General features: G+C 36.6%; 2 long non-coding RNA genes across 4 annotated transcripts; both read right to left on the bottom strand.

Annotated features, from left to right (window-relative positions):
• Window positions 1-2540: 2540 nt before the first annotated feature.
• LOC127880283 (uncharacterized) lies at window positions 2541-4594 on the bottom strand. The gene is made up of 2 exons (XR_008049499.1): window positions 3765-4594; window positions 2541-3131 (listed from the first exon to the last, which is right to left on the bottom strand). It is a non-coding gene; the product is annotated as an uncharacterized LOC127880283 (long non-coding RNA).
• A 6-nt stretch (window positions 4595-4600) lies between these two features.
• On the bottom strand, window positions 4601-17383 carry LOC127880281 (uncharacterized). Of its 3 annotated transcripts, XR_008049497.1 has the most exons (5): window positions 16768-17383; window positions 9656-12382; window positions 8951-9128; window positions 8710-8857; window positions 4601-7380 (listed from the first exon to the last, which is right to left on the bottom strand). It is a non-coding gene; the product is annotated as an uncharacterized LOC127880281 (long non-coding RNA). The 3 variants fall into 3 exon arrangements; XR_008049495.1 differs by having other exon boundaries at window positions 4601-8857; XR_008049496.1 differs by lacking the exon at window positions 9656-12382 and having other exon boundaries at window positions 4601-8857.
• Between the last annotated feature and the right edge of the window lie 1872 nt (window positions 17384-19255).

Below are 19255 nucleotides of genomic sequence, written 5' to 3'. Positions count from 1 at the left end.
TTGTTCCATATTCAGCATTTGAGGGTACTTGATGGGCCTATTTTAGATGCTTTGTTAAAGACTTGAACACATAATTTTTTGTAGTTTGCAATATGTATCTTGCAGGTGTTCCAGTAATGGTAGGCACAATGTTTGTGGTAATAAGCATTTCACTGCCATCATTCAATTTGAGTTTCATGTTTGCTTTCAACACTTAGCTTGTGTTACCACCAAACGTATTTACTTTAATTTCTTGTTCGCCTTTATATTGAAGACCAAGATCCTATGCCTTCTGTTCGGTCATATATGTTCACTGCGACCCAGAGTCGAGTAGTATTTGTACATCCTTAACCATTTTTGTCTTCGGATTTGCAATGATTGATTTTGCCGTTTGCATAATAACCATTTCACCTGAAGCTGGCTAGTGGGACACGTTCATCTTCCACAATATGTCTTATGTGGTCATAAAGCTCTATGGTTACGATTTCTGACCACACTATACACACTTGTTTTGTTTATAGTCCTGCATTCGTGTGACAAATTATCCTCTTCAAAACACTTGAAACAACTATTCTTTAGGCAGGTATTTCTGTTTTGTACTTTTTTATTGCTCCGATGCGCTCGAGAACAGAATCGACATGTCTTCTTCATTAGTTTAGCTGCCACAAGAGAATGTGCCGGTTTAGTATTTGTTTAATGATATTCCATTTTATTAGGGAAAATATTCCTTAAATCCTATCTAAAAAAAATAGCAATAGTTTTGCTCATTTTTATGCATACGATTATTGATATTTATCGCTTGCTAACGTGTTATCCATTGTTGGACTTCGATGAAAAATAATTTGAAAAAAGTATGGACATTTTAATGCGATCATTTTTGTTGATTGCTTTAAATGTACTGAAATAAAATATAAAAGTTACCAAAAAACATTATCCCTTATTTAGATTGACCCATCGGAAGTACCCAGACGTAACGACACAAACTGTTCGACTTAAAGAAAACAGTTTGATAGAAAAAGCTGGAATAACATGCGTTTATGTTTTGTCGATTGTTTACAATTTATTGAAATAGAACATGACAGAAGCCAAAACATCCTTATCCCTTATTAGGCATTGACCGTCCGGAAGTACCCGGATGTAACGTGATGCGTTAACCTCTTCCGAGTACATAAAAGTCGACTGTCATCTCTAGCCGAGTACTGCTCTATCCCGCCATCATCCTTCAACTTATCGTGTCTATGGATTGTCAACGTCTGAACGATGTAGATAAACATAAGAAGATTTCAATCTGGCAGCGATGATAATAACTAGTGTAATATTATATTCTCGCCTGACGACAGAAATGTTTTCAGTAGTCAGCCGCGCGCTCATGAATGAATCGAGGACGCTGACAATAGTGGTAATGTTATGTGACACGAAACCCTGCTTCATTCACTACAGACTGAGACTGCTACAGGGTGTCGGCTATTGTCGTGCATTTATCGTGCACGCTGTCCATTCGTTCAGTTGATAGTAGTTTAAAAACGACTTTGAACAAGCATCATTTTTAAGTATTTTAAAGTGCAATCATGAATTGTTGCACTGTATATGTCACTAGTCGAATCATCATCAGCGTAGTCACCATCAAAATTATATGGTTGACATCTTTTACTTGAAAAGCTCAATGTGAACATTTAAAGCGGCAATATGAATCAGTCTGAGTCTCTTGTAAATTAATCGAGGTTGCGTGTAACACAGAAATGTCAATTTCAATCAGTGCACATGGTAACACTGGCAGAAAAGAATGCGACTCCAAAACAAGAGTTATGTTGTACTCAATTAACGACACACATTGACATGGGAGAATTTTTATTTACGAGAAGGCTGTATCAATCTTTGTGTTGCTAATATAAATGACAACGGGAGCGGCAAAAGATTTTTTTTTTCAAAAGTAGTACATTTACTACAATCCACTTGCATACTTGTACTTAACGAAACTAATCTGATATCGACAACCGCAATGAAAGATAAGTAATATTTGCGTGGTTTGCTTCTTTATTGCTTAAAGATATAGTGTTGCTTTTGTAAGGAATCAAGTGTCCATGTATAAAAATAGATGGTAGCGAGTCAAGAAAATGGGATACATTAATGCCCAGTTTTCTTTACTGTCCAAAGAATATTCATTTAACGTTCGTATTAAAGTACGTTCTCGTTTTTACATAAAGGCCAAGCCGCTAGAGGAGAAATCTGGGATCGATTGACAATCAATCCTTGAAGTTGCAGACATGACAGAGGCGAACACTTAGCGGCCTATTCATCGGTACCCGGAACTAGGTTTTGTAATTATTTCTTTGCGGGGTGCATATTGACTGAGCTCCATTCATTCATGCGTCTACCAGCGACATCCGCTATCGACCGGATTGAGGCAGACGACAGAGCCCCGAGATGTTTCGTGTCAGCAGATATTCATGACGTCCAGGGAAGGACCGGTTTGGAGTTGCAGACGATATAGATCTCCATCGATTAGGAAATCATACAGTTTTATCATTAATGCAATTGTAACAAGATAACAAAATCTCAAATTTTGTGCGACCGTTTTAATATGTATAATAATGCATATTATAAAAATTATAATTTTATAAATTTTAATGAAAAATTCCATAGTAATTGCTTAAAAATTAAATCGATGCCCGTGTTTGTTTGTTTTTGTAATGTGTATTCATTGCTTGTGAGTCTTCTAAGATTTCTTGTTCGAGTCTGTTTACCTTACGACAACGCATTTGCCAAAGTTATTTCTGAATGTTTATTGCCTTTCGTATTTAAAATGTATGAAATTCCACATTGTCATCACTCCACAGCGACGAATATCGCTTCTGGTCTAAAATGATTACCATGTACTTTGGATGCACTGTGTGTTTTATTGAGCCTAAATCTTTCGAATTGCATATGTTTGTAAATTTGATAAAGGGTTAAATGTATAACAAAAGTCACAATTAACGGTAATGTGGCTTTAAAAAATAATTAATTCCGCATTGTATGTTTTCTTGCAGTGTAAACTATCGGATGGTTATAAGAATTTCTCTCCTTATAATGTGTCCGGAGTTTCATTCCTAAATTTGATAGAAATCTCGTCGATAAGCATTCTTTCCCGCCCAATATGTCGTTGATGTAATCTGAAATCGCAAGGACATTATCGTTAGTGTCATTGTTTTTACTAACACCATGACAACTGAATCTTTATATCTTTCTTAAGTTTCTTCCTCGTCACTGGTTTTCAATGACGAATACATGGGGACAAAAGAACCTGCGGTTAAGCGATGACATTGCTGTTTTCACACATAAATCTCCGAATGTTTATTTTCGTTGAGAAATAAATGCCTTATATATTCAAAAGAATTTTATGCAAACTTGACCTTCTTCTCGACCGTTGGAGCATCAATAGTAGTACAAAATAGTAAACACCGCGGTATGTACTTAAAATGTATTAAGCATTATAACCCCTAATTATACATGTAAGTATTTTTTTAGCGAAATGCATATGTCAGCGTGACCCTGATCCATCTGGTCGAACTTGTGAACACGCGGCACTTCTACAAAGAAAGGGTACATCACAATTTAATGAATCTACGCTGAAGGATATGATGGGGTTATAATCTCATATTGGCCAATACGGCATGTTTTATTGCTGCATTCTTCTTCTGATGGTGTTGAAATAGCAATTCAAGATTAGCTATGCTTAGATTTTGCCAGGTTACTTCGTTGTTATGATGGCAATTATTTAGTAATAATTAATTTTAGAAGGTTACCCCCAGCATGGCCATTGTCTGATGTACAAACGGGACAACAAGACGAGGACCTATTGGGAGCGTACAGAATAACATGTTCATGCCCAGTTGACAAATTATGAACTCCTTTTGGTAAGCTTACATAGCAATCAATAGATAGAACAATTTCCATTATTAATATAAAATTTCAGTAATAAAATTAAATAATACTACTTTAGTTACAAACATTTTAGCTAAATTATCGTACAATTGATACACTAGCATTTATACACTCCTTCCGTTTGCACTAGATGCCTTATCTATGATGTATTCGTCTATCGTGACTTTGCAGTTTGTACTCAATGGACTGAGTGAGCATGCTAATATGCGAATATTAAAAATATATTGCTTTTTTTCTTTAATAAATGATTGGGTACATAGGAAACGAAGGCATGTTTTGGAGACATTATAAATTATTTGCGTTCTTCTCGAATTGTTGAGTAGGTGGTAATTTCAAATATTTGGATATTAAAATACTAAATTATCATTTTAGAATATTTACAATAAATTGTGAAATAAAACAGAAAGCAAATAAATTCTATTAAAGGGATCTTTTCACGGTTTGGTAAATTGACAAAATTGAAAAAAGTTGTTTCAGATTCGCAAATTTTCGTTTTAGTTATGATATTTGTGAGGAAACCGTATTACTGAACATTTACCATAGTCCAATATAGCCATTATATGTATCTTTTGACGATTTGAAAACCTAAAAATAATAAAGCGTTGCAACGCGAAACGATTGAATAATTTGGAGAGTTCTGTTTTTGTCGTTTAAATTTACGAAACTACGAAGATTGCTTATAGAAGGTATAAAATACAATTACCGTGTATGGTCGGCGGAATAGACGAGAGGGCTAATGCGTTTTAACTTCAGACTAACTCCAGGACTCCGGGGGTCACTGGTTCGAGCCCTGGTACCGGCTACTTTTTTTTTCCTTGTTTTAATTTATTCTTGATTTTTTTCTGGAGCTTTTAAGATCCAATGTTTACATTTATCAATATAAAGCATTTAATGACAAACTTCAAAATATGCCAAAATCTGTGAAAAGGCCCCTTTAAAATAAAACATGTTTAAAGCTAATACAACTAAGACATGTGTTGTTTTTGAGAATGTTATTTTTGTTGTTATTATATGTTCCACAGTCATAACATTATATACTCATATAGTTAATAATGAAATAATATTATGGCCTTTTTGATTGTCAACGGAAATTATGGAATTGAATAGACAGCGAATAATGTATATACCTGCTAAGTGTCATCTATTATTTTTTGCTAAACGCATCAATTACAGTAACTTGAGAGCTTGAATGGATCATCAATTGAGCGGCGCTCTGGGAAAACTGGGCTTGATGCATGCGCTTAAAATGTCGTCCCAGATATGTCTGTACAGTCCGCTTTCACATAAGTTTGCGTTTAAATGAGTTCTCTTTTATACAAAATCTAGTGTAGGCTGAAACAATTAGCCTAGATGGTATGCGCCGCTAAGCTGGGACTACACGTTCCGCACATGTATTAAAAGGGCCTTTTCACACGTGTTGGTAAATTGACAAAAATTATTTTAAAAAATGTGTCAGATTCGCAAATTTTCGTTGTAGTTATGATATTTGTAAGAAAATAGTAAAATTGAACATTTACCATGCTAAACAGAAATGTATAAAGCGTTACAACACGAAATGATTTAATAATTTTGGAGAGTTTTGTTGTGTTCATTTAATTGTGCCACACTACGAGGATTGCTTATATAAAGTATACAATACATCCTTCATGGTATGAGCACGGATGGCCGAGTGGTCTCAGGGATAGACTTTTACTCCAGGGTTCAGTGGCTGGAAACCAGTTTGAGTTACTTATTTTCCTTTTTTAATGGTTTTCTTTTTTTACTGGAGCTTTTTAGATAAAATGTTAACATTTATCAATATAAGGCATTGAATGAAAAACTTAAATACATGCCAAAATCTGTGAAATGATCCATTTAAGCCCTGAGCGAGGCTAAAATTGCAAATATTGTTTGAAGACCAGTCTCGGTCTAAGAAGACGATAATTAACCCATTCATGCCTAGCGTCTAGAAAAAAGGCATTGGCAAACAGCGTAGACCATCATGCGGCGTCTCATCAGGGTCTGCACTGTTTGCTTAAAGAAATTTCTGTAAGAAATATTCTAAACATAGAAATAAATATACTAGACATCCCTAATTTTGGAAATAAATTGATCCAATTTAGAAGGATAGGCGAGTTCACTAATCATAACTGGGTTAAATGTGTGTTCACATGCGGCTAAAAAGTGGTTGAACTGGTCATTGAAACAATTAATGGAGTCGTCATAAGAAAAATTAGCTTTATGTCAAAAGGACGCTACTAGATACATTTTAGCTTATTGTGTGCATGAAATATTATGCCAAGATGCATAAATTGATTGTGATTTATAACTTGACCTTGCTCCCTGGTTCTGTAGAGCGGGAAAGTCGTTTATAGTGACGTCTGCCACCTGTTGAAGACCATCCCAGGAAATGGATTGCCACTTCTGTTGTTTTGAACATTTTCAACATAGTTCCCTCTATTACATCTGATGTTTTTAGGGCACTTGTTTATGTCAGAATAATGTAATTAGTCTGGAAAAGCTTAATGTAGGTTTATCATCGCAGCGGGCATGTAAACCGCTTGTGAGTTTTTTTGCCGCTATTTTTTTCGCCGAGTTTCTCACAGTTTTATTACAACGCGTCTATTCAGCTTGAAGATAATTGTGTCTTGTTGTAATGGCTGCTTTTTATTCCAAACAAAATTCAGTTTAACCCATTTATGCCTAGCGGACTCTCTTTCTATATTGGATCAATTTATTTCCAAACTTAGGGATGTCTAGTATATTTATTTCTATATTTAGAATATTTCTAACAGAAATTATTTTAAGCAAAAAGCGCAGACCCTGATGAGACGCCGCAGCATGCGGCGTCTCATCTGGGTCTACACAGTTTGCAAAGGCCTTTTTCTAGACTCTAGGCATAAATGGGTTAATCGAACTTGATATACAAATTGAATGTATTTACTTGAACTACTGCTCTGCTTTATTTTACTTTTGATAGCCCGTTGCATAATTGTTCCGGCAGTGACAAATCACCCTCAAAGTTTTTACACGAAAGATCTTGTTGTCGAGAGCACAATTACCTTTTGATGAACATTTGTTGTATTTCATATGCACAGTTTGTTGCAATGACACAGCGCCATTATTACAAACATGCTTTCATCATCAGACCAGAAATTGCAACCGCGTTCATCATCATCTCCACTACCACCAGTACAGCAACCAGCATCATAAGATTAACCGAAAACCAACGTCTACTGACGTTTTAGTTAACAACAAGTATGACAGTTTTCCATACCAGTTCTGACTTCCGGTATCCTTCATGCAACTGGAATGTCTGGTAGGCTCAGGATTGTTAAGAATTCATCGGAAGCCTGTTTAATGCCAGTTCTGTGTAGCTGTCTTACTATATCTACAGCGCAGATAAGTGGAAGATTATGGTAATCTGCCACCTAAGCTTGCCACCGGAAGTAGCAATGAACGCAGCTAACACGCTCGATTGTAAAATGACGGATCAGTCTGAAAATACATGTACTTTAAACATCTTATAGAAACATTACAATCACTAATGTGGGCATTTCGGTTGTCTTGGCAGTCATAGAAAATGTACATAATAATTTATATTTATGTGGCATCATCAACGTACCTAGTTTAAGAGTGAGATGCAAACCGGTGACAATTTCAATGTCTGGTCATGAAAAAATGGAGGGGGGGGGGGGGGTGATTATAACAATTAATTTAAAACGTACTAATAACATACGTATTTACATTTAACTAGTATCAGGTTTTCAACGAATGTGTCTATTAGTTAGTCAGATAATATTGTTAACGAATACCTATTTTAACAAAATCATTTTATCAACTTGAATGTTCTTCTTGGCTTACTATTCTGCATTAATTTACATTCGATAGTCAAATTCTTATTAACATTATTTCAAGTTTGAGACTAACAATGTCGACAGTGCCCTTTATACCAATGGAAGTTTCAGTTACACATTTTTGTTTTATTGACATTTCGTTGACGTATTTGTTGCAATATGCAGTATGGTCGTTTGTTTAAATATCTGACTGAGCCGAAATTGGACACACAAATGTGCGCTTTTCAGACCTGTGTTTCACATCGGATTTATTACAAAATTGTTTCAACTATTAAAACTACACAATGCCAGTGCCAATTATTTAAAAAGCGCTAACTACCGTTTCGTAGGAACATGCGGCTAAACACATTAGACATTGAAATGAACAAATTATCAGACTGCATTATTACATTTTCAAAATCTAAAAATAGTGTGTGAGTCAATATAAAAAATTCTTGTTTCCATATTAAAATACGCACCCATTGCTAAATATTGCAATAACATCTTCACGAGATGCACGGGAAACCTGGGATCGACTGACAATCAATAATTGAAATTGCAGACGTGAGCAAAGCGAACACTAGGCGGTCCATTCAAGCTCTCCCTGCAGATGGGTTTCCAATGGTTTATTTGTGAAGGTTCTTATTAGCTGACTTTTATTTATAAGTCTGCGAGCCGATGGCAGATGACAGGGGGCGGCCACGAGCGTGATGCAGGCACAACTTTAACAACGGCCATTAATAACTTTGGAAATCCTCCACGCTTCATATTCAATACGTTAAAGGAAGTCTTGCCAACATGCACTCAATGGATTATGTTTTTATCGTTGATGTAACAAATATTTTGAAAGACATGCTCTTTTTTAATATAAAATCCCTCTTTGAAATTAGTTATGAATAGCGCATGCTAATAAATAGATGTATTTCTCTTCATTTCAGTACAATGGTTTTACGTGCATGTACATTGTGAGGAACGAAAATGTTGGACGAACCCTGCAACCCAAGGCGTTCCCGAATTCACTGACACGTAGTACCGTCTGACTCTCGTGGCGTGAGTACAATGAGCAGACGATAACCTTTCGACGCCTTATCACCCCGTCACACTATCTCTAAGTGAACCGCACCTAGTCCTCAAAACCTCTAAACAATAAAGATATACAAAGCAAGATATACAAAGCAAGAGATTTCAATCTTACAATAATAACAATACAAAATGTAATATTATCGTCTCACCTGATGACCGCGATGTATTCATCCGCGCGCTTGTGAAAGAGTGAAAGAATGTTGGAAGCTGTGCGACGCGCGATCCTCATTCATTCAGGAAGGATGCTACATAGTGATCCACAGCCAACTGGATGCTGACATTGCACTAGTAACGTTCGGCTGTACGTCGACGTCGTCTGACATGCATCTGAATATCGTTGGCATACAAAATAATGAACAATATTATCGCGTTCTTTAATCCATGTGCGTAAACTATCGTCCCTTATTAGCCTGTGCATTTGGCACATGCTGATTAGGGATGATGCTTTCCGCCTGAACTATTCGTGCAGAAGAGACTTTCTTTCTACGATAAATTCCATACAAGCGTCAAGTATTGTCCCAGATTAGCGTGTGCGGACAGCGCAGGCTAATCTGGGACGATACTTTACGCACATGCATTAAGCTCGGTTTTCCCAGAGCGAGGCTAATGTTATTTATTCTAAATACAGAGAATCAGTAGTGAATACGTACTATCCCTTAACAATAACTGATTACCTGGTTGTTATCATACAACTTAATTACACCGGTTTATATCTGGTACCGAACTTCCAGCCATTGTATTGCTTTAAGGTCACAATATACTAAATATTTTCCATATATAATTCCATTTGAAAACGACAGCTTTAAGCGAAAATAAATAACCCATTTCACACATAGAGACACCCATAACAATACCTTTTCTTTACGGCAGAGGCGTAGCGACATTATTCGGCGCCCACTGGACAATGTATAAATTGTGCGCGCCTTTCCTTGTGAAACCTTGGAGTACAGTATTCGGTCTCATTGAAAAATAAGAGCACATAAGTCGATAGGCAACATGACATAATACCACTATCACCAAACAAGGCAAATGATGACAACGAACGTTGCACGACGGACAAAAGGCGATCACAAAAGCTGACCATGAGCATGTTGTGCTCAGGTGAGCTAAACAGACAGAAAAGGAAAACCAATTGGAGACAATATAATATTGCCGGTTAGTCTTTATCAACAGCCACCCAATGCGCCCATTCCAAAAAATTCTTCATACTAATAAAATTAATTTTTCTAGCTTTCATGCCCGCAAACTTGTCTATTATAGCATCAGTCTTTTTTCAACCGTTTCCTTCTCTATACTGAGAAGTGCGAGATCACAGAGACGATCAAGTCCCGTCGATCCCCTTAGATATAAGAGAAAGAGCATCAGCTTGCTGAAGGAATGCTCCCAACTGGCTATTGATACTGCATTTGTTTAAAGAATTTACAGAGCAATACGCAAATTGGGAAAGACATCATCACCATACGACTCAATGAAAGAAATATAACATTTTACAGTCCTGAATCTCGTTAAACAGTTCTTCGCATTGAATATCAGTGTCATAAAATTGGCTAAATCAAAGAAATTTTGGCGAAGAGTTTTCAAATCCTCGCTTTTTACAAGATTGTGAACATACAGTAAAAATCCAAACTGTGAGTTCAAGTCTTTGAGGCGAATGTATCTTGTTGTTATTTCTTGTGAAATCTATCCAAAACACTCTTCATTGCGCGAGCAATCTCCTCTCCTGCAGAAAGCCCGGCATCCCGTGCCAATTCTCAAGGCATCCGCCCCCTTCTTCTGGTGCGTCTTTGAATTTCAATTCCCCATTCTTCACACCTATTCTTGGCACTGTTAAGGGCGCTTCCGCACAAACCATCGCGCGTTGAATGAATGTGTGCTTCAAGTGCTTCAAGATCAGAGACTGCATCCAAATTCATGGTAGGGTCCTGAAGACGTTTTTGAACCCGATCAATTCGTCCTAGAATGTCGTGCCAGAAATAGATAAGCACGAGGAAATTGAATTCCAGAACATTCGCAAGCAACATTTCTGCATCAGTTCTAGTATCAGTTGACTTATTTATATCTTCTGATGGTCTCTCAAGCAATTCCACTAGTTCCCTTAATCCCACAAAGATTGCTGTAACAGCTTCAAATCTCGCACTCCATCGGGTTTCAGATTCCTGCTTAACAATGATCATAATAAGTTCTTCCCAACGAAGCGTAGAACGAGAAAAAAAATTCAACTGTATCGAAAAAAGTTACGACGAGTGCATCTTGTTTGGCTGAATGAACTCCGGCCAAGTTCAAACTATGATTGTCACAATTAACGAACACTACCCGTGGATTTCTTGCACAAATTCTTTGTTGAAGATCAGATATATGACCAGTCATCACGCTGCATTATCATAACATTGCGATCTACAATCATCAAGAGATAAGTAGTCAGATTCCAATTTCGTAACGATGGCTCTTTTTAAAGAAGCTGCATCTTTTGCATGAATCTCAATATATACCAGGAATGACTCTTTTATCGTGACTTTCTTGCTCACAAAATCGACATGGACAAACCGGATTACTTCAGACAACTGCTCTCTGTGTCCGAGATTGGGAGTTGAGTCCGGTAAAATACAATAATATTTTTTTTTCTGATATCATTCAACAATTGATTCCTGACAGTAGATGATAGAATGCTGAGAAATTCATTTTGGATTTCTGGTGAAAGGTAGCAGACTGACCTTGGATTTTATGTTGCATGCTTTAGGTGGTTTTCCAAAACTGGGTCGAACTGAGCAACGAGTTTTACAAGAGACAGACAATTTCCAGCATTTGTTGCATCTTCATCTGTCAAACTTTCATTTAGGCCTCGTAATGCCAAATTTCGAGAGGCAAGGACCTTAAAATTCTAAGTCCAACACGAATTTAATATGTCTTCTTCGGGCGCCCCCTTATATTGGCGCCCAGGGCAAAGTCCCGCCCCCCTGTCCCCCCTCGCTACGCCTCTGCTTTACGGACATTCTAAGATGAATCGATTTAAGCAATAAAACAGATATGTCATGTACAAACCAAGAAATAATTCAACGCAAATCAAAATCGACTATGTTTGGACCTTCTTTTTTACGTCCATTTTTTTACTTTAGTCTCTAATTTTATAATATTTCAGTGATTTATAAATGAACACCTATTCACGCCCTATCACTATCTCCAAAAGATAAAACCAAAACAATAGTCTAAAAAATAAAACATACCTTCGAGTAAACTATGATATTTTTTAGAGAGTACAGCCTTATATGCCACGAATAAACAATTGTCCTTCCATGCACACCTACTTGTATAATCAAATTTTAATTAAACATTCAAAATATAGAATATCAGTGGGAAAAAAATTTGCATACAATAACAATAAACATATTGTCTTTTATTGCCTATTCATAACACTATATTCACTGTTATGTAACGTAAACCTCGTTATTGTTCCTAGTACCTACATATTGCTGTACAAAATACCTTTGGTAAAAGAGACACCGAATACCGTTTGTGCGTTTAACCCATGTATGCGCATGATGCGGCGTCTCATCAGGGTCTGCGCTGTTTGCTTACCGGAATTTCTGTAAGACATATTCTAAATATAGAAATTAATATACTGGACATCCCTAAGTTTGGAAATAAATTGATCCAATTCAGAAGGATGGGAGAGTCCACTAGGCATAAATGGGTTAAGGGAACATGCTGGTCGGGCTAATCATATGTTAATATTAATCATGTAAATATGTGAATATTTAACCGCCTATTTAATTTTATTTTTTAATAAATGCATATGTTTACAGGATACAATGGAATTTGCCGAAGATATGATTAATTTAATTTAATATTTCATAATCGACCTGGCATAAGAAGTAGTTAAAATATTCGTACATTAATATTGAAAAATGTGTGAGATCGATTTCCTGGAAAAATTCAAATCGAATGAATTCCTTTTTATGGCGCATATAATTTTTAGCTAACATTGCTATATTTTTCTGTTGATTATTATGTGGGCCGTGCTTTGTGAAAAAGCGGTTTAGTGCATGTGCGTAAAGTGTCGTCCCTAATTAGCGTGTGCAGTCCGCACAAGCTAATCAGGGACGAATTTATCCGCCTTAATTTAAATTTGATTTTGCTTGTAAGAGACTTGAAACGAACAATATCAAAAAAAAGCGGAAAGTGGCATCCCTGATTAGTCATTACGGGACTGCACAGGCTAATTTGGGACGACACTTTACGCACATGCATTAAACCCATTTTTCACAGAGCACGACCCACGTAGTAGAGAATAATTGCCGACCCATACCATCCAGTATCGAGAATCTGCGTATAATATGCGAAGACGACTGGTTCTCATGACTTTCAGGACTGATATACTTGTTCATTCTCATGACTTTTAGGACTGATATACTTGTTGGATGTCATGACTTTCAGGACTAATATACTTGTTCCTTCTCATGACTTTCAGGACTGATATACTTGTTCTTTCTCATGACTTTCAGGACTGATATACTTGTTCGTTCTCTTGACTTTCAGGACTGATATACTTGTTCCTTCTCATGACTTTCAGGACTGATATACTTGTTCGTTCTCTTGACTTTCAGGACTGATATACTTGTTCCTTCTCATGACTTTCAGGACTAATATACTTGTTCCTTCTCATGACTTTCAGGACTGATATACTTGTTCATTCTCATGACTTTCAGGACTGATATACTTGTTCGTTCTCATGACTTTCAGGACTGATATACATGTTGGTTCTCATGACTTTCAGGACTAATATACTTGTTCCTTCTCATGACTTTCAGGACTGATATACTTGTTCGTTCTCATGACTTTCAGGACTGATATACTTGTTCGTTCTCTTGACTTTCAGAACTGATATACTTGTTCATTCTCATGACTTTCAGGACTGATATACTTGTTCGTTTTCATGACTTTCAGGACTGATATACTTGTTCATTCTCATGACTTTCAGGACTGATATACTTGTTGGTTCTCATGACTTTCAGGTATGATATACTTGTTGGTTCTCGTGACTTTCATGACTAATATACTTGTTCGTTTTCATGACTTTCAGGACTGATCTACTTGTTCGTTCTCATGACTTTCAGGACTGATATACTTGTTCATTCTTATGACTTTCAGGACTGATATACTTGTTCGTTCTCATGACTTTCAGGACTGATATACTTGTTCGTTCTCATGACTTTCAGGACTGATATACTTGTTCGTTCTCATGACTTTCAGGACTGATATACTTGTTGGTTCTCATGACTTTCATGACTGATATACTTGTTCGTTTTCATGACTTTCAGGACTGATCTACTTGTTCGTTCTCATGACTTTCAGGACTGATATACTTGTTGGTTCACATGACTTTCATGACTGATATACTTGTTCGTTTTCATGACTTTCAGGAATGATCTACTTGTTCGTTCTCATGACTTTCAGGACTGATATACTTGTTCATTCTCATGACTTTCAGGACTGATATACTTGTTCGTTCTCATGACTTTCAGGACTGATATACTTGTTCGTTCTCATTACTTTCAGGACTGATATACTTGTTCGTTCTCATGACTTTCAGGACTGATATACTTGTTCGTTCTCATAACTTTTAGGACTGATATACTTGTTCGTTCTCATAACTTTCAGGACTGATATACTTGTTCGTTCTCATAACTTTCAGGACTGATATACTTGTTCGTTCTCATAACTTTCAGGACTGATATACTTGTTCGTTCTCATTACTTTCAGGACTGATCTACTTGTTCGTTCTCATGACTTTCAGGACTGATATACTTGTTCGTTCTCATGACTTTCAGGACTGATATACTTGATCGTTCTCATGACTTTCAGGACTGTATACTTGTTCGTTCTCATAACTTTTAGGACTGATATACTTGTTCGTTCTCATAACTTTCAGGACTGATATACTTGTTCGTTCTCATAACTTTCAGGACTGATATACTTGTTCGTTCTCATAACTTTCAGGACTGATATACTTGTTGGTTCAGGACAAAATACTCGTGCTTGAACTGAACGGTGCTGTAATTGTAAAACAAATGTAAATTTGTATTTGTAATGTTTTATGATAAAATCAGTTAACTTTTGTTTGAAATTAGATAACAGAAGGACAACTCTCTGATTGCCTTACTTGACCTTGACCCCTGAATGAGTAGAGCGGGAAAGTCCTTCTATGACGCTTTTCACCTGTTGCAGACGGTCCCAGGAAATGGATGGGTGCGTTTGGGGGTTTAGGCATTTTCAACATATCTTTCTTCCGTATGAAGGATACTTGTTCGTGTAAGAATAATGTAAGACGTCTGAAAAAACGGATTGAAAGTTTCTTCGCAGCGAGTAAGTAAAACGTAACTGAGAACATGTTCAAATACTCGATGTTGTTTAATTGAGGCATATGTTACTAAACTTTATTATAACAAGTCAATTTAGATTAAACATGTCATTTTCTGTTGTGGTTATGACTGCATGTTAAAATATTTCTGAGTCTTCAGTAAACATTCACCTGAAATGAAGCCTGCATGTCTCTACCCTTCATCCTAATGGTGTGCATCAGTTTACCTGTGCGTTCATGAACGAAACTGATATATCTGTTTCAATTGTCTTTCAATTGCATTATCGCATTAATTGTATTTTTAGTATAAAGGAAGTCTCATCTTAGCGAAATCCAGTTCAGGCGAAAAGTGTCGTCCTTGATTAGCCAGCACAGGCTTATCTAGGACGACACTACATGCACATGCACATGCATTACCGGGTAATTCACGTTTTTCAACAGTGAGGCTGAAATTTAATTTAGATCACTCTGCGAGAAGTTAAAATCACGCGTGACCCCGCACGAAAAAGACGTTTGACCACATCTCGTTTCACACCGAGCACCTCAGAACAGCCGCCATGTTGAAAACGAACGTGTCTGCGTCCGAAACTCAAGTGGAGCCAGTATTGAATGAGAGGATTAAATGTATCGGCTTGTTTTTCTTTTCTTCTGAAGTGTTTATAATTCATCATAGAAGTTTGTGGAAAGCAAATGTTTCGCTACATGAGAAAACATTTTGCAGTGACAAATGGCGCCCCACGGCAGGGATAGGTTACTCTCTGTGAACATCGTGCTGTGACAGCGGGCGGCGACATACGACAAAGATTGCTTTCAGCAAACACACGTCGTATTCAGACGTGGTCTCGTAGATTAATAATGGTCTGTACTCAATACGTTAGACAGATATGGGAGATGACATGTGAAAACTTCGGCCGCCAAGCCCTTGTCGCTCAATGCGCTGATATTGCTTTAGAAACAATAGAACAATATTAAATAAAACGGAATGCAAACGTTTCATTTTTTCTGTATATTGAAGGATAATCAGGGACGACACTTTCCGCCTTTATGATTTGTTCCGTTTAAAGAAAGTATCTTCTTAGTAGAAATGCAGTTTAGGCGGAAAGTGTTGTCCCTGATAAGCACGTGCGCACTGCACAGGCTAAATTGGGACGACACTTTACGCACATGTATTAACCTATTTATGCCTAGCGTGTAGAAAAAAGGCCTTGGCAAACAGCGTAGACCCTGATGAGACGCCGCTTGATGCGGCGTCTCACATGGGTCTACGCTTCGTGCTTAAAGGAATTGCTGTAAGAAATATTCTAAATATAGAAAAAAATATACTAGACATCCCTAATTTTGGAAATAAATTGATCCAATTTAGAAGGATGGGAGAGTCCACTAGGCATAAATGGGTTAAACCCCCTTTTCACAGAGCACGACACATTTGTGTTCTGACTCACTTGTGCATATAGCTTGCTTATACGTGAATGGTTTGCAATGAATTGCGCTTACCAGTTAACATATTATCATTGACAAAATATGGCTAAGGTGTACATGAACAAGTTCACATTTATTACATTTGAATAACTTAATAAAATTATATCAAAAGAAAAATAAAATTAAATTTACCTATTTGTAGTTATGTACCTTAAAACGTCCAATCAGATCGTGTAGAAAAGCCACATGTTTTGCGATCTTTACAAATATTTGTCGTATTTAAATAAACTGTAGAGTAAGGGCAATCGGACTTCACTCATGTGCGTTAAGGGTCGTCACTGATTAGCATGTGAAGTCATGTGCAGTTCGTTCAGGCTAATCAGGGAGAAACCCGTCCGCTTTAAAAGGGGCAATTTTACGTATTTGTAAATGTACATAATTAAAAAAATCCAGATTCGCAAATTTTGGTTGTAGTTATGTGAAAAGGTTCATTTAAAAGATTTTTCGTTAAAATGGTGTTGTTGTCGCTGATAAGCCTGTGCGAACTGCAAAGGCGAATCAGTGACGACACTTTACTCACATACATAAACCCACTTTTTCCGGAATGCGGCTCGATAGATTTCACTCCGGTGACAACACCCTGATGTCAAATAACACCGCCTTGTATTTCAGTTAAAAAAATAAAATAGATTATGATCGTACGTTAAATCATTTGAATTTCTTGGAAGCTTCTAATAATTTATGTATCCTTAAATCATTTATGTACATACATCTTTTTCCCCGAATAAATTACACAAATCACATGTGTCACATTGTTATTCACCGTAATAAGTGTCAACTTAATGCACATTAATGCGGCTCTTAACGGAAGTGAGGGTTTATCGTGACCTTGGCCGCAACACTCTTGATACGAACATTCCACTATCATTAACGTTTTAACATTTTCTAGGCAATTAACATTTTGCGTTCATTCATAAACCATTCGGATTTCGTCAATAAATTAATAATGTGGTTCTGATTGTCCACAATCAATGCCTTCAGTAATGGTGCTATGTCCTCTTGGTATCCGCAAGTCTTGACTGAGTTAACCCATTTATGCCTAGTGGACTCTCCCATCCTTTCAAATTTGATCAATTTATTTCCATAATTAGGGATGTCTAGCATATTTATTTCTATATTTAGAATATTTCTTACAAAAATTCCTTTAAGCAAACAGCGCAGACCCAGATGAGACGCCGCATCACGCGGCGTCTCATCTGAGTCTACGCTGTTTGCAAAGGCCTTTTTTTTATAGACGCTAGGCATACATTGGTAAACGAATGAATCAAAGAAACAATTATTATAAATCTGTGTCACGCTGGAAAATGGCTTTATGTATGTGTGTACATTGTCGTCCTAGATTAGCCTGTGCAGTCCGCATGACACTTTCAGCTTTAATTGTATTTTTCGATTAAAGGAAGTCGCTTCTAAGCGAAAAGTCAGTTTAATTGGAAAGTGTCGTCCATGACAAGCCTGTGCGAACTGCTCAGGCTACTCTGGGACGACACTTTACCCACCTGCAGAAAACCTCGTTTGCCCAGATCAATACTTCAATGTTTCAATTTCTACTCTGATGTAAACACTCCGAACTGATCGCCAAAAATATGATTACAACATTAAGACGAGAAAATGTTCTATTTATTCTTATAAATGCACCTGAATGACTTTTGTCTAATATTGACTGTTTCTTTTATTATCTGTCGGGAAAATTATATGGGCCGCGCTCTGTTAAAAAGGGGTTAAATGCATGTGCGTAAAATGTCGTCCTTGATTAGCCTGTGTTGTCCGCACAGGCTAATCAGGTACGACACTTTGCGCCTAAACTTGATTTTTGCTAAGAAGAGATTTTCTTTATACGACAAATATCATAAAAGCAGAAAGAGTCGTCCCTGATGAGCCTGTGCGGACTGCACATGCATTAAACCCCATTTTCACAGAACACGGCTCATAAATATTTCGCATCTGTCCCACATATTTACTAAAAATGTAAATAGTTTGTCAAGTTTATTGAGAATATTCCAAAATATGTCGATATGTTAACTTGCACCGAAATGATCTTCAATGAGTCAAACTATTTATCAACCAGGTTGTCGATGCAATTAATGTCCCGTAAATTATATGTCCGGTAAGTTTTATGTCTCGTAAATCGATTAAATAAACATGTCTCGCCACGAATAAATGATTTGATATCTTATAAATCATATTTTACGTATATATAAATGACTATGTGACGTAAGTGAAACCCCCCAAGAATTTTATATTTCGAAAATGATTAAGTACATTCAATTAAAATTATTGACTTTGAAATTGTATGTCCAATAAAGAGTATGTACTTTATTAATATAGTATTATATAGTTAAATATACTTGTTCACCAATTATATGTCCTGTAAATTATTGATCAAAAGGACAAAAGAATATCGGTATTGCACGAGACACAAAGTCTGAATGTGTAAGTAAATGTAATAAAAAGTTATTTCAGAATCGTCCTGGCGACTTTGAGGTTATGGCCTGGACATGGAATTTGTTCAACTGTTTAACCCATTTATGCCTAGTGGACTCTCCCATCCTTCCAAATTGGATCAATTATTTTCAAAATTAGGGATGTCTAGTATATTTATTTCTATATTTAGAAATATATT

The sequence above is a fragment of the Dreissena polymorpha genome, chromosome 4 (assembly GCF_020536995.1).
Source record: "Dreissena polymorpha isolate Duluth1 chromosome 4, UMN_Dpol_1.0, whole genome shotgun sequence".
In the NCBI taxonomy this organism is placed as follows: Eukaryota; Metazoa; Mollusca; class Bivalvia; order Myida; family Dreissenidae; genus Dreissena; species Dreissena polymorpha.
This window is presented reverse-complemented; position numbering and strand designations above follow the sequence as displayed.